At 46.8% G+C, this 26,429-nt stretch overlaps 1 long non-coding RNA gene and 3 other non-coding genes across 4 annotated transcripts in view; all 4 read left to right on the top strand.

Moving 5' to 3' along the window:
- LOC140387736 (uncharacterized) overlaps positions 1 to 23,345 on the top strand; it is a 34,751-nt gene extending 11,406 nt beyond the window's left edge. Inside the window, exons 2-3 of the long non-coding RNA XR_011933986.1 lie at positions 19,482 to 19,555; positions 23,215 to 23,345. This is a non-coding gene — a long non-coding RNA (uncharacterized lncRNA). The remainder of the gene's footprint in view (positions 1 to 19,481; positions 19,556 to 23,214) is intronic.
- Positions 3,754 to 3,894, top strand: LOC140388723 (U4 spliceosomal RNA). The gene has a single exon (XR_011934276.1). It is a non-coding gene; the product is annotated as a U4 spliceosomal RNA (small nuclear RNA).
- Positions 13,402 to 13,542, top strand: LOC140388720 (U4 spliceosomal RNA). The gene has a single exon (XR_011934273.1). It is a non-coding gene; the product is annotated as a U4 spliceosomal RNA (small nuclear RNA).
- On the top strand, positions 22,740 to 22,880 carry LOC140388717 (U4 spliceosomal RNA). Its single transcript, XR_011934270.1, has one exon. It is a non-coding gene; the product is annotated as a U4 spliceosomal RNA (small nuclear RNA).
- Positions 23,346 to 26,429: the final 3,084 nt, after the last annotated feature.

Genomic DNA, 26,429 nt, shown 5'->3' with positions numbered 1-26,429 from the left:
ATTCCTGGCAAGGTTCTGGAATTATATGCACCATTTTCTGAATCTTGGGACGCTCTTCTCAATGAATCAAGGGAGATATAGTTCATCATTGCCTTCAAGCTGGCAACTCAACCTTCGGCCAACGAAGGAAAAGATTATTTAAGGACTAGAATGTCAAACCCGTACCGAAGATAATAGTTTGTCTATATGCTTTGAAGACTTGGACTTGAACATAGAACATTACAGCGCAGTACGGGCCCTTCGGCCCTCGATGTTGCGCCGACCTGTGAAATCACTCTAAAGCCCATCTACACTATTCCCTTATCGTCCATATGTCTATCCAATGACCATTTGAATGCCCTTAGTGTTGGCGAGTCCACTACTGTTGCAGGCAGGGCATTCCACACCCTTACTACTCTCTGAGTAAAGAACCTACCTCTGACATCTGTCTTATATTTATCTCCCCTCAATTTAAAGCTATGTCCCCTTGTGCGAGACATCACCATCCGAGGAAAAAGGCTCTCACTGTCCACCCTATCCAATCCTCTGGTCATCTTGTATGCCTCAATTAAGTCACCTCTTAACCTTCTTCTCTCTAACGAAAACAGCCTCAAGTCCCTCAGCCTTTCCTCATAAGATCTTCCCTCCATACCAGGCAACATTCTGGTAAATCTCCTTTGCACCCTTTCCAATGCTTCCACATCCTTCCTATAATGCGGCGACCAGAATTGCACGCAATACTCCAAATGCGGCCGCACCAGAGTTTTGGTCAGCTGCAACATGACCTCATGGCTCCGAAACTCAATCCCTCTACCAATAAAAGCTAACACACCGTACGCCTTCTTAACAACCCTCTCAACCTGAGTGGCAACTTTCAGGGATCTATGTACATGGACACCGAGATCTCTCTGCTCATCCACACTGCCAAGAATCTTACCATTAGCCCTGTACTCTGTCTTCCTGTTATTCCTTCCAAAATGAATCACCTCACACCTTTCTGCATTAAACTTCATTTGCCACCTCTCAGCCCAGCGCTGCAGCTTATCTATGTCCCTCTGTAACTTGTAACATCCTTCCGCACTGTCCACAACTCCACCGACTTCAGTGTCATCTGCAAATTTACTCACCCATCCTTCTACGCCCTCCTCCAGGTCATTTATAAAAATGACAAACAGCAGTGGCCCCAAAACAGATCCTTGTGGCACACCACTAGTAACTGGACTCCAGTCTGAACATTTCCCATCAACCACCACCCTTTGTCTTCTTCCAGCTAGCCAATTTCTGATCCAAACTGCTAAATCGCCCTGAATCCCATGCTTCCGTATTTTCTGCAGTAGCAATGTTGTGGTAATCATGTCAAAGACTGCAAACATGTTGAGAAAGATGAGGAGGGATCTAAAATGATGAGATTTGGGGAGTCATTATCACTGATGCCATTCGTGACTTTGAGAAAGTTTAATATGCTCTGAGCCACATATGAGGAAATATTAATTCAGCTGACCAAATTTATTTTCAAAGTGCTAGGCAAGGGGCATCTTAAAGGAGGTGATGGAAGTAGAGAAGCAGTTAATAGGGTGACCCGAATCGGGACAACCTGAGATAATGACCACAGAAACTACACCTCAGAGTGCAACACGGTAACACAGTGGTTAGCACAGTTGCTTCACAGCTCCAGGGTCCCAGTTCGATTCCCGGCTTGGGTCACTGTCTGTGCGGAGTCTGCACATTCTTCCCGTGTCTGTGTGGGTTTCCTCCGGGTGCTCCGGTTTCCTCCCACAGTCCAAAGATGTGCAGGTTAGGTGGATTTGCCATATAAATTGTCCTTAGTGTCCAAACAAAGGTTAGGTGGGGTTACGGAGACAAAGTGGAGGCGTGAGCTTGAGTAGGGTGCTCTTTCCAAGAGCCAGTGCAGACTTGATGGGCTGAATGACCTCCTTCTGCACTGTAAATTCTATGATTATAAATGGCATTGCACTTTTTGGAATGATCATTTTGCAATATTCGTAATATTCATTTGATTGTACTGAAGCACCTCAAGAGTCTATGTAGAAAACTTGACTATTATTGAACTTTCTATGATGGCCATTTTGAATTGTTTGTAATGTTCTTTCAGACATTTAGTGCATATTTTTGCAAAAATAAAAGGAACAGGTTTGCATTTGCTGCTCTTCAGGTTCAGACATTTTTCCATTTGTTTTAAATAAGTTTAATGTAAGCAATTATTTTTTTTCCAATTTGGGGCCAATTTAGTCTGACTAATCCACTTAGCCAGCACATCTTTGGATTATGAGCCATGGAAACACAGGGAGAATGTGCAAACTCCACAAAGACAGTGAGGCTGGGATCGAAACTGGGACCTCAGCACTGTGAGGCAGCAGTGCTAACCACTGTGCCACCTTTTTGCATTTTTATCAGTAACTACTTCAACATAGTAAAATGGTAGTAAATCAGTGATATTTCTTCTTTTATCTTCAGAGTCGGTTGATACCGAGGGGGCATAACTATAAGGTTCGGGGTGGGAGATACAGGAGGGATGTCTGAGGTAGGTTCTTTACTCAGAGAGTGGTTAGGGTGTGGAATGGACTGCCTGCTGTGATAGTGGAGTCGGACACTTCAGGAACTTTCAAGCGGTTATTGGATAGGAACATGGAGCACACCAGAATGACAGGGAGTGGGATAGCTTGATCTTGGGTTTCGGACAAAGCTCGGCACAACATCGAGGGCCGAAGGACCTGTTCTGTGCCGTACTGTTCTATGTTCTATACCAAAATACAAAATGGAAGCAGAAGTAGGCCATTTGGCCCCTTGAGCCTGCCCCCACTGTTCAATAAGATCATGGCTGACCTGTTTCTGTTGAGTTCCACAATCCCCATCGACCCCGGTAACCTTTGATTCCCATGTCTAACAAAAATCTATCTACTGGCCTTAAAAATATTCAGTGACTTCCCTTGCCCCCTTTGAAGCAAGTCCTGAGGAAGCCACGCTTTGAGGACGTAAAGAACTCAGGCAATTAAACGTTTCCCACCTTCCTGCCACCCATTTTCTGCCCACTCACAATAAGTGTTTTCCACGCATTTATCGCATTTAATGTTGCGCTGCGAGGCAAAGTGGCACATTGTGCTGACTGTGGCTGGGGCAATAAAGCAGGCACTAACTGCTGACTGGATTACGGCAATGCAGCAGATCAAGGGATATCCTGAATTCGATTTGAACTCATTCTGTTCCTGCAGAATAAATAGGAGAGTTGAAAAATTGGGACTTTTGAGGAAATTGACGGGACCCCTGTATATTCAATGACATCTGGTCACCCTCAGAGAGATTTAGGGGAGGAATTTCAGCATTGGGCCTCAGCAGCCAAAGGCAAATACAGTGGGAAACGGGCACTGATTGGTTGCAGTGGATCAGAGCATAGCAACAAAGAATAATAATACAATAATGTTCAGAGAGCTACAACTGTATTTTCCCAATCCTCATACCTTGCATTATTACTGTTATTTATTTGCGCAATAACCTTCTTATTTCAAAGAAGTCATGATGTCAGATAGTAATTAGCATATCCATTTCCCATAACACCTTGCATTTATTTCAACAGTTTCTTTGAGAAAGGTATTTCTTTTCATTGTTGCCAAAGTTAAATGTTGTTTCTGGTTATTGAAATAAGGGCTCTACTCAATGATGCAATATTCTTTGACGATGGGTTAATTTTCTTTGGAGTCACCACAACTGTGAACGGACTGCATCTCATAGACCTTTGCTCGTCGGCAGCTAATTATTAGCTTTGCGCAGTGGCAGTATCGTAGCTGATGAGGTTTAACCGAGGCGTGATTATTGCTTATTGAAAACTTTTCCCAATACCCCGCTATGATGACTTGAAATATAGTCGGCAATGGCAATTTTTGATAGTCTCTGCGGAGACTGCATTAATACATGTTCAAAAACAGATCTAGTATTTTGGTCTCATGTTTTCTTTTCTCATGTATAGTGTTAAGACATAGAACTTTTTTATGTCCTATAAGGTACTGCTTTGGGAAGCAGGGAAGTTAGAATACTTGTGTGTGTGCCCACCCAGAAATTGAGCTCCAGGTCAGAGTCAACCCTTCCCTGAAGCATATGAGGAAAATGCGCCTTTCACCACACACCTGGATAACTACGGTACTGCAACGGCAAAACAACTCATCGATTATAATTCCTGGCAAGGTTCTGGAATTATATGCACCATTTTCTGAATCTTGGGACGCTCTTCTCAATGAATCAAGGGAGATATAGTTCATCATTGCCTTCAAGCTGGCAACTCAACCTTCGGCCAACGAAGGAAAAGATTATTTAAGGACTAGAATGTCAAACCCGTACCGAAGATAATAGTTTGTCTATATGCTTTGAAGACTTGGACTTGAACATAGAACATTACAGCGCAGTACGGGCCCTTCGGCCCTCGATGTTGCGCCGACCTGTGAAATCACTCTAAAGCCCATCTACACTATTCCCTTATCGTCCATATGTCTATCCAATGACCATTTGAATGCCCTTAGTGTTGGCGAGTCCACTACTGTTGCAGGCAGGGCATTCCACACCCTTACTACTCTCTGAGTAAAGAACCTACCTCCGACATCTGTCTTATATCTATCTCCCCTCAATTTAAAGCTATGTCCCCTCGTGCTAGACATCACCATCCGAGGAAAAAGGCTCTCACTGTCCACCCTATCCAATCCTCTGGTCATCTTGTATGCCTCAATTAAGTCACCTCTTAACCTTCTTCTCTCTAACGAAAACAGCCTCAAGTCCCTCAGCCTTTCCTCATAAGATCTTCCCTCCATACCAGGAAACATTCTGGTAAACCTCCTTTGCACCCTTTCCAATGCTTCCACATCCTTCCTATAATGCGGCGACCAGAATTGCACGCAATACTCCAAATGCGGCCGCACCAGAGTTTTGGTCAGCTGCAACATGACCTCATGGCTCCGAAACTCAATCCCTCTACCAATAAAAGCTAACACACCGTACGCCTTCTTAACAACCCTCTCAACCTGAGTGGCAACTTTCAGGGATCTATGTACATGGACACCGAGATCTCTCTGCTCATCCACACTGCCAAGAATCTTACCATTAGCCCTGTACTCTGTCTTCCTGTTATTCCTTCCAAAATGAATCACCTCACACCTTTCTGCATTAAACTCCATTTGCCACGTCTCAGCCCAGCGCTGCAGCTTATCTATGTCCCTCTGTAACTTGTAACATCCTTCCGCACTGTCCACAACTCCACCGACTTCAGTGTCATCTGCAAATTTACTCACCCATCCTTCTACGCCCTCCTCCAGGTCATTTATAAAAATGACAAACAGCAGTGGCCCCAAAACAGATCCTTGTGGCACACCACTAGTAACTGGACTCCAGTCTGAACATTTCCCATCAACCACCACCCTTTGTCTTCTTCCAGCTAGCCAATTTCTGATCCAAACTGCTAAATCGCCCTGAATCCCATGCTTCCGTATTTTCTGCAGTAGCAATGTTGTGGTAATCATGTCAAAGACTGCAAACACGTTGAGAAAGATGAGGAGGGATCTAAAATGATGAGATTTGGGGAGTCATTATCACTGATGCCATTCGTGACTTTGAGAAAGTTTAATATGCTCTGAGCCACATATGTGGAAATATTAATTCAGCTGACCAAATTTATTTTCAAAGTGCTAGGCAAGGGGCATCTTAAAGGAGGTGATGGAAGTAGAGAAGCAGTTAATAGGGTGACCCGAATCGGGACAACCTGAGATAATGACCACAGAAACTACACCTCAGAGTGCAACACGGTAACACAGTGGTTAGCACAGTTGCTTCACAGCTCCTGGGTCCCAGTTCGATTCCCAGCTTGGGTCGCTGTCTGTGCGGAGTCTGCACGTTCTTCCCGTGTCTCTGTGGGTTTCCTCCGGGTGCTCCGGTTTCCTCCCACAGTCCAAAGATGTGCAGGTTAGGTGGATTTGCCATATAAATTGTCCTTAGTGTCCAAACAAAGGTTAGGTGGGGTTACGGAGACAAAGTGGAGGCGTGGGCTTGAGTAGGGTGCTCTTTCCAAGAGCCAGTGTAGACTTGATGGGCTGAATGACCTCCTTCTGCACTGTAAATTCTTTGATTATAAATGGCATTGCACTTTTTGGAATGATCATTTTGCAATATTCGTAATATTCATTTGATTGTACTGAAGCACCTCAAGAGTCTATGTAGAAAACTTGACTATTATTGAACTTTCTATGATGGCCATTTTGAATTGTTTGTAATGTTCTTTCAGACATTTAGTGCATATTTTTGCAAAAATAAAAGGAACAGGTTTGCATTTGCTGCTTTTCAGGTTCAGACATTTTTCCATTTGTTTTAAATAAATTTAATGTAACCAATTTTTTTTTTCCAATTTGGGGCCAATTTAGTCTGACTAATCCACTTAGCCTGCACATCTTTGGATTATGAGCCATGGAAACACAGGGAGAATGTGCAAACTCCACAAAGACAGTGAGGCTGGGATCGAAACTGGGACCTCAGCACTGTGAGGCAGCAGTGCTAACCACTGTGCCACCTTTTTGCATTTTTATCAGTAACTACTTGAACTTAGTAAAATGGTAGTAAATCAGTGCTATTTCTTCTTTTGGCTTCAGAGTCGGTTGATACCGAGGGGGCATAACTATAAGGTTCGGGGTGGGAGATATAGGAGGGATGTCTGAGGTAGGTTCTTTACTCAGAGAGTGGTTAGGGTGTGGAATGGACTGCCTGCTGTGATAGTGGAGTGGCCGCTTCTCGGCCTTTTGGCTAAGATCAAGTGTAGTCTCATTTGATCGAGGGAAGCTGAGGATTTCGATGTCGATCGTGGATTGGAGAACTCGGAGGGATTGAAGTCGTCAAAAGAGGAAACGATTGGAGCTCGGCTGCTATTGGTGGATCTACATGCTGGCCTAAACCTCTGGTTTAGGCCTAACGCCGATACAGTTCAGACCCAACGTACGAGCTATGGATGCAGCTGCATCCCGACCACCAGGCTGGGGAGTGCGAAACACTGTCTGAGTCACAGTGAAGAAAACGGAAGGAGAGTCACCTGTGGACCGGAAACTCTTCGTGAAGCGGGTGCTGCTCGAGTGTTGTGGGTTTAAAGCAGCAGAAACCTTCTGCTTGCAAAACCTCCCCAACAATGGATATTTTGATGTCACCTTCAAGAGCGTCACAGCGTGCATCAGATTCTTGAACGTCTTCAAGGAAAAAGGTACCCAGAGCCCCCTGTCGATCCGGACTGCGGAGCCTCTGTTTACGATACCGACGCAGCAAAACCGGGTTGTAACACTGCACACGTACAACCCCCACGTCCCCGTGTCTGATGTGCTCAAGTTCCTCGCCAGGTACGCTGAGCTGAAAAGTGACAGCGTGCAAGTGAAAGACACATTCGGCATCTGGACAAGTGAGCACCAGATCAAGGTGACTCTAAGAACAGACAGCAACGGAACCATCCTGCATCCCCCCTCCAGTTTCGCCATTGGAGGAAATTGTGGCTACCTCTACTACGTGGGACAGCCACGAGTATGCAACACCTGTGGCAAAACGGGGCATGTTGCCGCAAACTGTAGTGTGACCTTCTGCAAAAACTGCAGGCAGGAGGGACACATGACTAAGGACTGCAAAGAAGACAAGTGCTGCAACCTGTGTGGGGAGGCCGACCATCTTTACAGGGCCTGCCCGAAACGCGGGCGACATATGCACAGATCATCAGCAGCGGAGTTAAAAAGGCGACCAGAGAGGAGGTTCATACACCCTCCACCGGAAAAGACACCACGGCACAGAATGCGGAAAAGCAACAGAAGGGCCCCCAACAAAAAGAGGAGACCCCAGCACGACCGGACAACTCAACCCCAACCTCATCTGATGAGGAACACTCAATGGAAGAGGAAGAGGATGGGACAAAGAATAAAGAGCCCTGGGAAACAGTGAACAAGGACAAACGAAAGAGAAAACAAAAAACCAAACTGAAGAACCCCCCAAGGGGGAGTGGCAAAAAGCGACACCTTTCAGCCAGCAGACTTAGCGCCGACACCTCCTCCGATGAGGGAAAACAAGACAAGAATCGGCCTCAAATGAAGAGGCAAAGCACCAACGTGGAACGGGAGGCACAGACTCCCCCCCCAGACCACAGACAGGGAAGAAAATAAAACCCGCCGAGACAATCAACCCCTGGCTCATGGGAACAGCAATATGACCAACGGCCAGCAAACGCCGGACATTGAAAACAAGGTCACAGACCAACCCCCGATAGTAACAAGCAGCAACAACCCAGGCGAAGACCGGCCTGCAACCCCAACACCTACCGACTGCCACAACGAACGCCATGGCTACACCACCCCCCCCCCCCATGCATCTGCATCAAAATCACGGGGCCAGTGCGGACCAGAACAGTTTTCTCAGCCCTGCAACTGTGCTAAAGTTTGCGAGCACCACCGGCATGCTGGGGAACATCCAACAGCTGGAACAGCCAACTGTATAGACTCTGGACTCTTGAGACTGGTAAATCTACCTTTTTATAATGGGTTTAAAAATTGCATCCATAAATGTGCGAAGCATCAACGATACTTCGCGGTTTGTAGCCACACTCAACTATTTAGCAAATGTGAAAGCTGACCTACTGTTCCTGCAGGAGTGCGGAGTTCCGCACCTCAGCAACTACAGGCGCTGGTCGAGCTGGTGGTCCCACGGGCCATCAATCTGGTCAGGAGGAAACGACTGCCGCTCCTCCGGCCTGGGTATTCTGCTGCGGGGAGGCAACTTCACCATCTCCGACGTTAAGGAGGTGGTGGGCGGGCGCCTCCTCGTAGCAGACGTGAAATACAAAAACACCCTTTTCAGACTTATTAATGTGTACGCCCCGGCCGTAAAAGGTGAGCGGCTGGCAGTCCTTCAGCAACTCCCACTGCTGTTGGCCACCTCCAAGCCGGTCATCCTGGGTGGTGACTTCAACTGCATCATCGATGCGGCTGGACGATCCAGCAGAGCCGACAGTAAACTATACTCTACGTCCAGACTCCTGATGGAAACGGTAAAAGACGCCAAGCTGCTCGACGTCTGCAGCAACCCCGCAGACGGAGCGCAGCGTAGATACACATGGTCACGGCCAGACGGGTCCGTCCGCTCCAGGATAGACTTCTTTTTAGTGTCCCGAGATTTCACGGTCAGGTCCACCGACGTAACGCCGGTGTTCTTCTCTGACCACTGCCTCCTACTGGCCGACTGCCACCTGCAGGAAGACCAGGGGGTAGGCAGGGGGACATGGAAGCTAAATGTAAAACTGCTGACCCCTGAGAACCTCGAGGAACTCAGGAGGGATTACAAAGGTTGGAGAACCGTGAAACCCCTCTTTGAGGCCCCACATCTCTGGTGGGAAGCAATCAAGGGGAATATCAAGAGGTTTTTCATCCTCAAGGGCGTTCAAAAGGTGAGAGAGAGATGAGGGGTCATGTCCAGGCTCCAGAAAAGTATGCAAAATTTGCTCCAGCTGCAGTCGATGGGGGTGGATGTCAAGGAAGATCTCCAAGAGGTGAAGAGCCAGCAAGCCTCGCTCTACACCTCGGAGGCCTCCAAGGTTATCTTCCGTTCCAGAGTCCGCTCCGTGGAGCAGGACGAAAAGTGCTCACGCTTCTTCTTCCAAAAGGTGCACAGAGAGACTTCTGTGATCAGCAGCCTGAAGGAAGAAGATGGCTCTGAAAAGTCAGCGCAGTCTGACATCCTGAGGATCAGCCAATCCTTTTATGCCGGACTGTATGACCTGAAGCCAACAGATAACACTGTTTCCCAGACTTTCCTGTCGACTATTACGGAGGTCATAGGCGACAGCGAGCTGGAAAACCTGGACAAACCACTAACTCTGGATGAGCTGACAAAGGCCGCCAAGTCCTTTGAGACGAGTAAAACTCCCGGATGCGATGGCTTACCGGTTGAGTTGTATTCGGCTCTGTGGGACTGGATGGGCCCAGACCTGCTGGAAGTGTACGAGAGTATGCTTCTGGAAGGCAGCATGCCAGAGTCCATGAGGAAAGGCATCATCACCCTCATCTACAAGCAGAAGGGGGAAAGGGAAGAAATTCAAAATTGGCGACCCATTTCACTGTTGAATGTGGATTACAAAATTCTAGCCAAGGTCATCGCCAATCGGGTCAGGTCTGCTCTGGAGTCGGTGATCCACCCTGACCAAATCTGTGCTGTACCCGGCAGGAGGATCTCTGATAGCCTCGCGCTACTCAGGGATACGATCGCCTACGTGCAGGACAGGGGGGTGGACACCTGCCTCATCAGCCTTGACCAGGAGAAGGCTTTTGACAGAATATCGCACACCTACATGATGGATGTGCTCTCCAAAATGGGGTTTGGGGAGGGAATTCGCAATTGGATCAAACTGCTCTACAGAAACATCTATAGCGCAGTCTCAATCAATGGGTGGGAATCAGAAAAGTTCCAGATCAAATCCGGAGTCAGGCAGGGCTGCCCTCTCTCCTCTGCCCTTTTTCTGTGCTGCATAGAACCTTTTGCCGAGTACATCAGGAAGGATCCGGGTATAAGGGGAGTGACGATCCCAGGCAGTGGAGGCATGCAAGTCAAGGCCTCCCTGTACATGGACGACGTTGCCGTCTTCTGCTCGGATCCTGCGTCAGTACGCAGGCTCTTGACCACCTGCGACCAGTTTGAACTGGCCTCGGGAGCCAAGGTAAACCGTGGCAAGAGCGAGGCCATGTTCTTTGGGAACTGGGCCAACCGGTCCTTTGTCCCCTTCACTGTCAGGTCAGATTACCTGAAGGTGCTGGGGATATGGTTCGGATCTGCTGGGGCATGCACCAAAACCTGGGAGGAGCGCATAGCAAAGGCAAGGCAGAAACTGGGCTGGTGGGAGCAACGCTCCCTCTCCATTGCGGGCAAATCCCTGATCATCAGGTGTGAGGTACTCTCGGTGCTACTGCACGTGGCGAAGGTCTGGCCCATAACCCGACCCTACGCCGCAGCAGTCACCCGAGCCATCTTCAAATTCATCTGGAGATCCAAGATGGACCGTGTCCGAAGGGACACCATGTACAAACCTCTGGAGAAGTTAGGGCAGAACGTACCCAACGCCTCCCTCATCCTGTTGGCCACCTTTGTGTCCAGCTGCATCAAGCTGTGCGTGGACTCCCAGTATGCAAACACCAAGTGTCACTACATACTGAGGTTCTACCTGTCCCCAGTGTTACGAAGGATGGGCCTGGCCTCATTGCCGCGGAACGCTCCAAGTAGTTGGACCGTACCATACCACCTGTCCTTCGTGGAAAAGTTTTTGAAGAAAAACACCTTTGACCACAAGGCAACGAAGCAGTGGTCAGCACGTAATGTCCTCGAGGCCCTCAGGGAAAAGGAGACCGTGGAGGACATTGGATGGTTCCCTGAGCAGACTGCCAGAGTCATCTGGCAGAACGCCTCATCACCAGAACTTTCAAACAAGCACCAAGACCTAGCTTGGCTGGTGGTGAGAAGGGCCCTCCCTGTCAGATTCTTCATGCACACCCGAAGGCTCTGCGCCAATGCACGCTGCCCTCGGAGTGGCTGTGGGGGAAATGAGACGGTCACACACCTCCTTGTGGAATGTGCCTTTGCAAAGAAGGTCTGGAGAGAGATGCAGCGGTATTTGTCAAGGTTTATCCCGAACAGATCTGTGACACAGGACTCTGTGCTCTACGGACTGTTTCCAGGGACACACACCGAGACAAACATCAACTGCTGCTGGAAGGTCATCAACTCGATGAAAGACGCTCTTTGGTCTGCCCGAAACTTGCTGATCTTCCAGTGCAAAGAATTGTCCTCGACCGAGTGTTGCAGACTGGCACATTCCAAGGTCCAGGACTACGTGCTGAGGGACGCACTCAAGCTTGGGGCAGCTGCCTCCAAGGCGCAATGGGGAAAGACCACTGTGTAAGGTCTTTCCAGCAAATGTACACCGAGGGATGGGTAACAGTGTAAACCCCCCTCGGTCTGGGCCACCAACACTCCAATGTATTAAACAAACATGACAATGTAAATATTTAAGAAGGAATTGTAATGTAAAGAGTGATATGTGTATAATAATATCAAAATTGAATGGAAGAAAGTCAAGGCAATGTGTAGCTCTGACAGAAATGTACAGTCAAGGCAATTCGAAATGCTCTGTAATGCTTATGATAAATTTTATGAATAAAGTATATTTTTTTGAATGAAAAAAAAAGATAGTGGTGTCGGACACTTTAGGAACTTTCAAGTGGTTATTGGATAGGCACATGGAGCACACCAGAATGACAGGGACTGGGATAGCTTGATCTTGGGTTTCGGACAAAGCTCGGCACAACATCGAGGGCCGAAGGACCTGTTCTGTGCCGTACTGTTCTATGTTCTATACCAAAATACAAAATGGAAGCAGAAGTAGGCCATTTGGCCCCTCGAGCCAGCTCCCACTGTTCAATAAGATCATGGCTGATCTGTTTCTGTTGAGTTCCACAATCCCCATCGACCCCGGTAACCTTTGATTCCCATGTCTAACAAGAATCTATCTACTGGCCTTAAAAATATTCAGTGACTTCCCTTGCCCCCTTTGAAGCAAGTCCTGAGGAAGCCACGCTTTGAGGACGTAAAGAACTCAGGCAATTAAACGTTTCCCACCTTCCTGCCACCCATTTTCTGCCCACTCACAATAAGTGTCTTCCACGAATTTATCGCATTTAATGTTGCGCTGCGAGGCAAAGTGGCACATTGTGCTGACTGTGGCTGGGGCAATAAAGCAGGCACTAACTGCTGACTGGATTACGGCAATGCAGCAGATCAAGGGATATCCTGAATTCGATTTGAACTCATTCTGTTCCTGCAGAATAAATAGGAGAGTTGAAAAATTGGGACTTTTGAGGAAATTGACGGGACCCCTGGACATTCAATGACATCTGGTCACCCTCAGAGAGATTTAGGGGAGGAATTTCAGCATTGGGCCTCAGCAGCCAAAGGCAAATACAGTGGGAAACGGGCACTGATTGGTTGCAGTGGATCAGAGCATAGCAACAAAGAATAATAATACAATAATGTTCAGAGAACTACAACTGCATTTTCCCAATCCTGATACCTTGCATTATTACTGTTATTTACTTGCGTATCAATAACCTTCTTATTTCAAAGAAGCCATGACGTCAGATAGTAATTAGCATATCCCTTTCCCATAATACCTTGCATTTATTTCAACAGTTTCTTTGAGAAAAGGTATTTCTTTTCATTGTTGCCAAAGTTAAATGTTGTTTCTGGTTATTAAAATAAGGGCTCTACTCAATGATGCAATATTCTTTGACGATGGGTTAATTTTCTTTGGAGTCATCACAACTGTGAACGGACTGCATCTCATAGACCTCTGCTCGTCGGCAGTTATTTGTTAGCTTTGCGCAGTGGCAGTATCGTAGCCGATGAGGTTTAACCGAGGCGCGATTATTGCTTATTGAAAACTTTTCCCAATACCCCGCTATGACGACTTGAAATATAGTCGGCAATTGCAATTTTTGATAGTCTCTGCGGAGACTGCATTAATGCATGTAAAAGAACAGATCTATCTCACATAATATTTGACATAGAACTTCTTGATGTCCCACGACGTGCTGTTTTGGGAAAAAGGAAAATTATCATTAATATGAATGAAACAATCCCAATGACTCAGAAGGAGGCCATTTGGCCCACTGCAGTGGCCCTCCAGAACAGCAGCTACCTAGGCCCACTCCCCAGCCCACTTAACCTGCAAATCTTTGGACACTAAGGGGAAATTTAGCATAGCCTATCCACCTAACCTGTACACCTTTGGACACTAGGGAACTTTAACATTGCCATCCACCTAATCTACACCTATTTCAGTGGCTGAGGAATGGGTCTGAGATCTTGAACTTCATTTTTTCAATTTTCCCAATTAAGGGGCAGTTTAGCGTGACCAATTTACTTACCCGCACATCCTTGGGACGTGGGGTTAAGGCCCATGCAGACAATATGCAAACTCCACACGGAGAGTGACCTGAGTTTGGGATCGAATCTGGGTCCTCAGTGCCGTGAAGCAGCAGTGTGCCGGCCAATTTTGAAGGTCAAATTTGAGGGTATGAAGGCGTGGGTTTCCTTCGGGTGCTCCGGTTTCCTCCCACAGTCCAAAGACGTGCTGTTTAGGTGGATTAGCCATGATAAATTGCCCTTAGTGACCAAAAAAGGTTAGGAGGGGTTATTGGGTTACGGGGATAGTGTGGAACTGAGGGTTTAAGTGGGTCGCTGCAGACTCGATGGGCCGAATAGCCTCCTTCTGCACTGTATGTTCAGAGCTGGCTAAAGTGAATTGACAAATTAGGCTTTGACAAAGAGTCATCCAGACTCAAATGTTAGCTCCGTTCTCACTCCAGAAATGTAAGACAATAATAAAGATTATTATAAAAGGACCTTGAGAACCGCTTCCGTAGGTATCATAGAATTTACAGTGCAGAAGGAGGCCATTCGGCCCATCGAGTCTGCACCGGCTCTTGGAAAGAGCACCCTACCCAAGTTCAGCACCTCCACCCTATCCCCATAACCCAGTAACCCCACCCAACACTAAGGGCAATTTTGGACACTAAGGGCAATTTATCATGACCAATCAACCTAACCCGCACATCTTTGGACTGTGGGAGGAAACCGGAGCACCCGGAGGAAACCCACGCACACACGGGGAGGATCTGCAGACTCCACACAGACAGTGACCCAAGCCGGAATCGAACCTGGGACCCTGGAGCTGTGAAGCAATTGTGCTATCCACAATGCTACCGTGCTGCCCAAGGTAGAACTTGAGAATTGTAGGGATGCCTGAAGGCATTGAGGGAGCGGACACTGCCATGTATGTGGCTGGAATGCAGGAAAAGCTGATGGGCGAGGGGGCCTATGGCCGGCCCCTGGAGGTCGACAGAGCACACATGGCGCTAATGAAGAGGCCGCAGGTGAACGAGCTGCTGAGGGCAATGGTGATGCATCTTCACCGGTTCCTAGATAAGGAGAAGATCTTGAGATGGACGAGGGAGACGAGGAGATGCACTTGGGAGGGGAGTGAGCTGCGAGTGTATCAGGACCTGGGCCCGGACCTGGCGAAGAGGAGGGCCAGGTTTAATCGGGTGAAGGCTGCGCTCTTTAAAAAGGGAGTGAAGTTCAGGATGCTGTACCTGACACGCCTCTGGGTGACCGCATAGTCCGCTCTTGAATTAGCTCTTCCAAAATGCATCACCTTGCATTTGCCTGGATTGAACTCCATCTGCCATTTCTCTGCCCAAATGTCCAATCTATCTATATTTTGCTGTATTCTCTGACAGTCCTCCTCGCTTTCTGCAACTCCACCAATCTTAGTATCATCTGCAAATTTGCTAGTCAGACCACCTATACCTTCGTCCAGTTCATTTATGTATATCACAAACAACAGTGGTCATAGAATTTACAGTGCAGAAGGAGGCCATTCGGCCCATCGAGTCTGCACCGGCTCTTGGAAAGAGCACCCTACCCAAGGTCAACACCTCCACCCTATCCCCATAACCCAGTAACCCCACCCAACACTAAGGGCAATTTTGGACACCAAGTGCAATTTAGCATGGCCAATCCACCTAACGTGCACATCTTTGGACCGTGGGAGGAAACCGGAGCACCTGGAGGAAACCCACGCACACACGGGGCGGATGTGCAAACTCCGCACAGACAGTGACCCAAGCCGGAATCAAACCTGGGACCCTGGAGCTGTGAAGCAATTGTGCTATCCACAATGCTACCGTGCTGCCCGAGCACGGATCCCTGTGGAACACCACTAGTCACCTTTCTCCATTTTGAGACACTCCCTTCCACCACTACTCTCTGTCTCCTGTTGCCCAGCCAATTCTTTATCCATCTAGCTAGTACACCCTGAACCCCATACAACATCACTTTTTCCATCAACCTGCCATGGGAAACTTTATCAAATGCCTTACTAAAGTCCATGTATATGACATCTACAGCCCTTCCCTCATCAATTAACTTTGTCACTTCCTCAAAGAATTCTATTAGGTTTGTAAGACATGACCTTCTCTGCACAAAACCATGCTGCCTATCACTGATAAGTCTATATTCTTCCAAATGTGAATAGATCCTATCCCTCAGTATCTTCTCCATCAGTTTGCCTACCACTGACGTCAAGCTCACAGGTCTATAATTCCCTGGATTATCCCTGCTACCCTTCTTAAACAAGGGGACAACATTAGCAATTCTCCAGTCCTGCGGGCCCTCACCCGTGCTCAAGGATGCTGCAAAGATATCTGTTAAGGCTCCAGTTACTTTGTCCCTCGCTTCCTTCAGTAACCTGGGATAGATCCCATCTGGACCTGGGGACTTGTCCACCTTAACGCTTTTTAGAATACCCAAAACGTTCCCCTTCCTTATGCCTACTTAACCTAGAGTATTTAAACATCCATCCCTAGCCTCAACTTCCGTCATGTCCCTCTCCTTGGTGAATACCGATGCAAAGTACTCATTAAGAATCTCACCAATTTCCTCTGACTCCACGCATAAATTCCCTCTTTTATCTTTGAGTGGGCCAATTCTTTCTCTAGTTACCCTCTTGCTCCATATGTACGAATAAAACGCTTTGGGATTTTCCTTAACCCTGTTAGCCAAAGATATTTCATGACCCCTTTTAGCCCTCTTTATTGCGCTTTTGAGATTTGTCCTACTTTCCCGCTATTCCTCCAAAGCTGCTTCAGTTTTAAGTCGCCTAGATCTTATGTATGCTTCCTTTTTCATCTTAGCTAGTCTCACAATTCCACTCATCATCCATGGTTCCCTAATCTTGCCATTTCTATCCCTCATTTTTACAGGGACATGTCTGTCCTGCACTCTAATCAACCATTCCTTAAAAGACTCCCACATTTCAAATGTGGATTTACCCTTAAACAGCTGCTCCCAATCCACATTCCCTAGCTCCTGCCGAATTTTGTTATACTTGGCCTTTCCCCAATTTAGCACTCTTCCTTTAGGACCACTCTCGTCTTTGTCCATGAGTATTCTAAAACTTACGGAATTGTGATCGCTATTCCCAAAGTAATCACCGACTGAAACTTCAACCACCTGGCAGGGATCATTCCCCAATACCAGGTCCAGTATGGCCCCTTCCCGAGTTGGACTATTTACATACTGCTCTAAAAAACTCCTGGATGCTCCTTAGAAATTCTGCTCCATCTACGCCTCCAACATTACATGAGTCCCATTCAATGTTGGGGAAGTTAAAATCTCCCATCACGACCACCCTATTGCTCCTACATATTTCTATAATCTGTCTACATATTTGTACCTCTACTTCACACTCGCTTTTGGGAGGCCTGTAGTAAAATCCCAACAATGTTACTGCGCCCTTCCTATTTCTTAGCTCTAACCATATTGCCTCAGTGCTCGAATCCTCCATCCTGCCCTCCTTAATCACAGCTGTGATATCATCTCTGACCACTAATGCAACTCCTCCACCCCTTTTACCTCCCTCTCTATCCCTCCTGAAGCACCTGTACCCTGGGATATTTAGTTGCCAGTCTTGCCCTTCCCTCAACCAAGTCTCAGTAATACCAATAACATCATATTCCCAGGTACTAATCCAAGCCCTAAGTTTATCTGCCTTACCTGCTGCACTTCTCGCATTGAAACAAATGCACCTCAGGCCACCTGTCCCTTTGCGTTCATCATCTCTTTCCTGTCTACTCGTCCCCTTTGTCACATTGAGTTTATTATCTAGTACCTTACTGGCTTTAGTTGCTGCCTCTTTACTGACCTCTAACTTCCTAATCTGGTTCCCATCCCCCTGCCACATTAGTTTAAAACCTCCCCAACAGTGTTAGCAAAAGCACCCCCTAGGACATTGGTTCCAGTCCTGCCCAAGTGTAGACCATCCGATTTGTAATGTTCCCACTGCCCCAAGAACCGGTTCCAATATCCCAAAAATCTGAACCCCTCCCTCTTGCACCATCTCTCAAGCCACGTATTCATTCTGACTATTCTTGAATTTCTACTCTGACTGTCTCGTGGCACTAGTAGCAATCCTGAGATTACTACCTTTGATGTCCTACTTTTTAACTTATCTCCTAACTCCCTAAATTCTGATTGTAGGACCTCATCCCATTTTTTTATATATATTGTTGGTGCCTATATGCACCACGACAACTGGCTGTTCACCCTCCCCCTTCAGTATGTCCTGCAGCCGATCTGAGACATCCCTGACCCGTGCACCCGGGAGGCAACATACCATTCGGGAGTCTCGTTTTCGACCACAGAACCGCCTGTCTTCTCCCCTTACGATTGAATCCCCTATGACTATAGCCCTGCCAGTCTTTCTCCCGCATTTCTGTACAGCAGAGCCAGCCACAGTGCCATGAGCCCGGCTACTACTGCCTTCACCTGGACAGTCATCTCCCTCAACATTATCCAAAACGGTATACCTGTTTTGGAGGGAGATGACCGCAGGGGACACCTGCACTGCCTTCCTGCTCTTTCTCTGTCTTTTGGTCACCCATTTCCTGTCTCCTTCACCAATCCTAATCTGCGGTGTGACCAACTCACTGAATGTGCTATCCACGACCTCCTCAGCATCGCGGATGCCCCAAAGTGAGTCCATCCGCAGCTCCAGAGCTGTCATGCGGTCTAACAGGAGCTGCAGCTGGACACACTTCCCACACATGAAGGAGTCAGGGGCATCGGCCGCATCCCTGAACTCCCACATTGAGCATGAGGAGCATAACACGGGTCTGGGATCTCCTGCCATTTTTACACTTTACCTTAACTGATTATAAATATAATATCAAATAATGAATAAGTGAAAGGAATAAAGATACTTACCAATCACAACACTTACCAACACACGAAGAGTTAAATTTCACCCAGCGACTGCTAATTGGAGCACTTTCCTTACCAGCCAATCAGGTCACTGCTTTGCTGTGATGTCACTCTTCAAGGTAAGTTTTTAAAGAGGAAAACTTACCTTCCCGACAGACCCCTGGCTGCTTCTCCGGCAGCTGTGTCCCCGCCGCTCTCCTCGCGCTCTTTTATCCTGTGACCCCGCCGCTCTCCTCGCGCTTTTTTATCCTGCGTCCCTGCCGCTCTCTGCTCGCGCTCTTTCACTGTGACCCCGCCATTCTCCTTGCGCTCTTTTATCCTGTGTCCCCGCCGCTCTCCTCGTGCTCTTTCACTGAGTCTCCGCCGCTCTCCGCGCACTCTTTCAGTGAGTCTCCGCCGCTCTCCTCGCGCTCTTTTATCCTGTGTCCCCGCCGCTCTCCTCGTGTTCTTTCACTGAGACCCGCCGCTCTCCTTGCGCTCTTTCACTGCAGGCTGTGCAACAGGCAATCAGCAGCTCCCCTCTACTGCCCTCTGCTGGAGGACATTGAATTGTGGAGGAGGGGAGTGGAGATTAATGTGGTTTTCCTTTTGTTTCTGGTTCTTTGGTAATTCCTGTATTTTTTTTTCAGTTGGTGGTTGGGTAACACTTCTCCGAAATGTTTTGAGGCGATGAGTGGGTGAATGCACCTTTTCGACTGTTGGGGTAATTGTTTTTCTTCTGTTTTTTTATTGTTGCACTGTTGCAAGGTGAGCGAGTGGGGGGGGCGGGATGGGGGTGGGGGTGGGGAGGGAATCAATGGGGGTAGGAGGCTGTGGCGCTTTGGGCGGAGGCTGCCAGGCTAGCTGGGCGGGTTAGTTAATGGGAGTGCAGTGGGTGATCAGGTGGTTAGTGTAGCAGAGGGGGATAGGTTGTTTTGTTTAGGGAAGGGGGGTTGGGGTGGGTGCTGACAAAGGGGTTGTTTCTGTGGTGTTATATGGGAGGGAGTGGTGCGGTGGACATCCGGGGGTGGGCCTGGAGGGCCGCATGGCATGGGCGGGGGCTGGCCTAAGATGGGGTGTGGTTGATCGGCAGAGGGTAATGGGGGGAGTCGGGTGCCCTCCGACCAGGCCGGTAACATGGAACGTGAGAGGGCTGAATGGGCCAGTCAAACGGTCGCATGGTTTCGTGCATCTGAGGAGTTTGAAGGTGGATGTGGCATTTTTGCAAGAGACACAACTGAAGATTGGGACCAGACGAGGCTAAGGAAAGGGTGGATAGGCCAAGTTTTCCATTCTGGATTGGATATTAAGTGCTTGGGGTGGTGATGCTAGTCAATAGGTGTCTGGCGTTTGAGGTGGGGAATATTGTAGCGGATTCGGGGGGATGTTCGTGATGGTAAGCAGGAATTTGGACAGGATGCCAGTGGTCCTAGTTCATATTTATGCCCCAAATTGGGACAATGTGCTATTTCTACTCTGACTAGCATGTGGCACTGGTAGTAATCCTGAGATCGCTACCTTTGAAATCTTATTTTTCAACTTACTTCCCAACTCTCTATATTCGGCTTTTAGGATCTCATCCCTTTTTTCATTGGTACCAGTGTGCACTACAACCACTGGCTCTTTATCCTCCCTCGGTAGAATGTCCAATTGCCCCTGTGAATCACCCTTGATCCTAACATCAGGGAGGCAACATACCATCCTGGAGTCTCATTTGCGGCCACAGAAATGCCTAACTATTCCCGTTACAATTGGAACCCCTACTACTATAGCATTTCCTCACTTTTTAGTCCTCCCCTTTGCAGTAGAGCCAACCATGGTGCAATGAAATTGGCTATCACTGCTTTCCCCTGAGAGGCCATTTCCCTCAACAGTATCCAAAGTGTTTTGCCTGTTTTGCAGGAGAATAGCCACAGGAGAATCCTGCAATGTCTACCTTGTCCTTTTGCTCTGCTTGGTGGTTACCCATTCCCTTCCCGCCTGTGAACTCATAGCCTGCGGTGCGACCACCTCTCTAGACATGCTATCCACGATACTCTCTGCCTTGTGAATGCTCCACAGTGTCCCCAGTTGCCGCTCCAGCTCCAAAACCCAGGCTTATAGAAGCTGCAGCTGGAGATGTTTCCTGCACACATGCTGACCCTAGGCAGTGGAAATGTGCTTGGCTTCCCAAATGGCTTTGAGCTCTTCTGCCATGATTTACCTCTTTGGATTAAACCTTTAATAGACTTTTAAAATCAAATAATGCCAAGTACTTTAGTGCCCTTCTTCCCTTGACCTTGTTTCACGGGACTGACGATGATGGCCTCTTTTTACATCCTCCGTTATCATTGAAGTGATTTCATCTTCAATCACTCTGGGTATAGCTCTGCCCCTCTACCATTTTTCCTATCTTTCCTGCAGATTTTATAATCAAGCATGTCATATCCTCCATGTTAGTTGTCTGCCTGCAATTCATAAATTTGTACCTTATACTCTGTGTGGGGGTTGGTTAGCTCATTTGTCTGGCAGCTAGCTCATGATGCAGAATGATGACAACAATGGGGGTTCAATTCCCGTGTCAGCTGAGGTTATTCGTGAAGGCCCTGCCTTCTCAACCTTGCCCCTCACCTGAGGTGTGGTGACCGTCAGCTTAAATCACCACCAGTCAGCTCTCAAAGAGAGCAGCCTATGGTCCTCTGGGACTGAGGTGACAGTTTTATTCTGTGTGTTGGTATAAAGAACTCTTATTTGGGCCGCGCAACCAAACACGCTCTTCTGCTCCGATGTTTTACTCACTCACGCACTTCGTATTTCTTTTTCCTGGTTTAATTCATCAACAATTTATAGTTTTCCCTTTATTTATATTGCCTAAAGTACTACTTGCAAATGCCGCACTCTACTGTCTACCAGTTCGTGTTCAAACTATTATCGATACAACCTTTTTAACCTAGGCCCTCTATCAAAGAACAAAGAACAAAGATCATGGTTGATCAATTTTGTGTTGAGTTCCACAATCACTATCTACACCCGATAACCTTTGATTCCCGTGTCTAACAAGAATCAATCTATCTTTGCCTGAAAAATATTCAGTGATATTCAGTAACTACGCTTCTCTGCCTTTGAAGCAAATCCTGAGGAAGCCAAGTTTTGCGGATGTAAACAACTCAGACAATTAAGCCCTTCCCACCTTTCTGCCACCCATTTTCTGCCCACTCACAATAAGTGATGCACAATAAGTGCATTTAATGCATTTAATGTCACGCTGCGAGGCAAAGTGGCACATTGTGCTGACTGTGGCTGGGGCAATAAAGCACGGCAATGCAGCAGATCTAGGGATATCCTGAATTCAATTGAACTCATTCTGCTCCTGCAGAATAAATAGGAGAGTTTAAAAATTGGGACTTTTGAGGAAATTGACAGGACTCCTGTACATTCAATGGCATCTGGTCACCCTCAAGCAGAGAGATTTAGGAGAGGAATTACAGCATTGGGCCTTGCAGCCAAAGGCAAATACAGTGGGAAACGGGCACTGATTGGTTGCAGTGGATCAGAGCATAGCAATAAAGAATAATAATGCATTAATATTCAGAGAGCTCCAACTGCATTTTCCCAATCCTGATACCTTGCATTATTACTGTTATTTACTTGCGTATCAATAATCTTCTTAGTTCAAAGAAGCCATGACATCAGATAGTAATTAGCATATCCGTTTCCCATAATGCCTTGCATTCATTTCAACAGTTTCTTTGAGAAACGATATTTCTTTTCATTGTTGCCAAAGTTAAATGTTGTTTCTGGTTATAAAAATAAGAGTTCTACTAAATAATGCAATATTCTTTGACGATGGGTTAATTTTTTTGGGGAGTCACAACAACTGTGAACGGACTGCGTCTCATAGACCTCAGCTCGCCGTGGAGACAGTTGTCAGCTTTGCGCAGTGGCAGTATCGTAGCCGATGAGGTTTAACCGAGGCGCGATTATTGCTTATTGAAAACTTTTCCCAATACCCCGCTATGACGACTTGAAATATAGTCGGCAATGGCAATTTTTGACAGTCTCTGCGGAGACTGATATGCGAATTAAAGATTAGAATGTGGTGCCTTTTCATCAGTGCTTTGTGGCTGCTGTATGCGGCCAATATATAACTTATTTAGATAGATGAATTTGGTGTGCCATGTGCCTTAATTATACTTTTCTTTCCACCTTGCAAGGAGCTGGCGAATGGGTCAAGTTTGCAGCCATGAACGAGAGAAGATTTAAAGTATAGCTACCCTAAATTGCAGCCGAGCAGAAGAACGCGGCTCAAACTGTTCTGCTGCATAAATTTTATACAGGCAAACAGCAAGCTGTCTCCAAAAAAATAGATGGGGTAATTGTTTTTCTTGTTTTCTCTCCCTACAGATGCTGCCAGACCTGCTGAGATTTTGCAGCATTTCTCTTTGGGAAATAGAAACGCCAATACTTCAACGGAGCATGAAAAAACTATATGTGAGCATTTACTGTGCTTCATACAATAAATGGTTTTAAAACAATGCCCTTTGCTGACCATATATTTGCGCGAACTGTTGGAAATGGCTAGTCAGGGTGGTGTCTGGTGAATTTCTTTGTTGAACAGCAGATAGATCTAAAAAAGAAAAGGCTTTGAAGATCACACCCATTATCATAAAACCACTACACAAAATGTGTTTTTTCATAGATTTAACATTGAATTTAAAGTGCAGAAGCAGGCCATTCGGCCCATCGAGTCTGCACCGGCTCTTGGAAAGAGCACCCTACCCAAGGTCAACACCTCCACCCTATCCCCATAACCCAGTAACCCCACCCAACACTAAGGACAATTTTGAACACTAAGGACAATTTATCATGGCCAATCACCTCACCTGCACACCTTTGGAATGTTTTGTCTTTAAGTACTTTGACAAGGGCAAAACTGACCTATTGCACTCAGAGGAATGCAGCTACTGGCAGATTGTGATGGAAGATCTGCCCGAATCTTGCGGGTCTTCCAGTGCAAAGATTTGTCCATGGCCTAGTGCTCAGACTGGCACATTCCACACTACAGTTCTCCTCCCCTCAGTGCACTATTGCTGAAAGATCTTAGATAGAAACCTTCCCCCATTGCACCTCGATGGCAGCTGCCCCTTTAGTGCACCCATCAGCATGTCGACCTCGACTTTGGAATGTTCCACTCTGTAACACTTGGTTGGGGACAACTTTTTTGAACTGGAAGACCAACACGTTTCAGACAGACCAAAGAACATCTATCACCTTGTTAATGATTCAGCTGATGTTTGTCGATGTACCATTTGTCAATGTTCCCTGTTGATTATTCTTGTGTATACTGTGTATGTACTGTGTACCTTCCTCGGCCGCAGAAAAATACTTTTCAGTGTACTTCGGTACATGTGACAATAAATCAAATCAAAATCAAAAAATTGGTGCACGTGAAACTGGACCCAGCCCTCGGGAGGCCATATTCGGGGTGTCGGACCAGCCGGGGTTGGAAACGGGCGCGGAGGCAGATGTTGTAGCCTTCGCCTTGTTGATCGCCCGAAGGCGGATCCTGTTAGGATGGAGATCAACCTCTCCACCCTGTGCCCTGGGGTGGTGGGGGGGGGGGGGGGGGGGGGGACCTGCTGGAATTCTTGATGCTTGAAAAGGTCAAATTTGAACTGAGGGAAGGATGGAGGGATTCTACAATTCATGGGCGTTATTCATTATGCACTTTCGAGAATTGGATCACATTGAACATTAAGGGGAAGGGGGCTGAGAGGGCTAGGGGAGGGGGGACTGTATGTGTTAATAGTGACTATGGGTGATTCCTTTTTGTCATTTGTTTATGTTAACATGTGGGCTAATGTTTGGGGGTTTGGTGGGAGGATGGGATTGTTGTTATTGATATGGGGATTGACATTACATTCGTTACTGATTATTATTTATTGTTGGGTGTAAATTTGGGAGAAAATGTGAAAAAGGAGAATTAAAAAATATTTTTTTAAAAAAAGGATAAGGAAATTTCTAATCAGACTTTGCATAATAGCATACAGGAATGTTTCTGGTACATTTTTGTTGTTTTTATCCATGGACAGGCAAGGCCTTTATTGTGCAACATGTTTGAATGTACCTGTAGGGGAGGAGGGTAGACTGCACTGGTATATCATGTTTGGATGACTGCTGATGACACAGTAGGATATTAAGATGTGAAGAGGAAATATGGAGGCTACAAGGGGATATAGAGAGGTTAAAGGGAGTGCGCAAAAGAATTAGCAAATGGAGTTTAATTGAGCAAATGGGAAATTGGCCACTTTGGCAGGAAAAATAAAAAAGGAGCATATTATCTAAATGGTGAGAGATTGCAGAGCCCTGAGATGCATCGGAATTTAGATGTCCTCATAGAGGAAGGTTAGAATGCAGGTACAGCAATTAATTAGGAAAGCTAATTAGAATAATTTATTGTGAGGGTAATTGAATACAAAAATCGGGAGATATGCTTCAGTTCTACAGGACATTAATGAGACCACATCTGGAGCACTGTGTACAGTACTGATCTCCTTATTTTCTTTTTATAAATTTAGAATACCCAATTCATTTTTTCCAATTAAAGGGCAATTTAGCGTGGCCAATCCACCTACCCTGCACATCTTCGGGATGTGGGGGTGAAACCCACGCAAACACGGGGAGAATGTGCAAACTCCACACGGACAGTGACCCAGAGCCTGATCTCCTTATTTAAGGAAGGATGTAAATGCATTGGAATCAGTTTAGAAAACATTACTATGCTAATATTTGGATTGGATGGGTTTTCTCATGAGGAAAATTTGGGCAGGCTAGGTTTTTATCTGTTTGCATTCAGAAGAGTAAGAGGTGACTTGATTGAAATACTTCAGATCCTGAAGAGTCTTGACAGGGTCAATGTGGAAAGGATATTTCATCTTGCGGGAGAATCTAGTAGGGATCCCTCTTTTAAAATAATTTTGGACAGAGATGGGGAGAATTATTTTCACTCAAAGGGGTTGAGGGTGTGCAGCACGGTAGCACAGTGGTTAGCATGACGGCTTCACAGAGCCAGAGTCCCAGGTTTGATTCCCAGCTTGGGTCACTGTCTGTGCGGAATCTGCACGTTCTCCGTGTTTGCGTGGGTTTCCTCTCAGTGCTCTGGTTTCCTCCCACAAGTCTCGAAAGACGTGCTATTAGGTAATTTGGACATTCTGAATTCTCCCTCTGTGTACCCGAACAGGTGCCGGAATGTGGCAACTAGGGGTTTTTCACAGTAGTTTCATTGCAGTGTTAATGTAAGCCTACATGTGACAATAAAGATTATTAATCTTTGGAACTCTTTTCCTCAAAAGGCATTGGAAGCAGTCTTTGAATATTTTTAAGGCAGAGCTAGATAGATACTTGATAAGCAAGAGAGTGGAAGGTGAAGCACGGTGGTTAGCACTGCTGCCTCACAGCGCCAGGAACCCAGATTCAATTCCTGCCTCGGGTAACCGTGTGGAGTTTGCACTTTCACCGAGTCTGCGTCTGTTTCCTCCCACAGTCCACAAATGCGCAGGTAAGGTGGATTGGCCATGATTAATTGCCCCATAGTGTCCAGGGATATGCAGGATACGTTG

The sequence above is a fragment of the Scyliorhinus torazame genome, chromosome 13 (assembly GCF_047496885.1).
Source record: "Scyliorhinus torazame isolate Kashiwa2021f chromosome 13, sScyTor2.1, whole genome shotgun sequence".
Lineage (NCBI taxonomy): Eukaryota > Metazoa > Chordata > Chondrichthyes > Carcharhiniformes > Scyliorhinidae > Scyliorhinus > Scyliorhinus torazame.
This window is presented reverse-complemented; position numbering and strand designations above follow the sequence as displayed.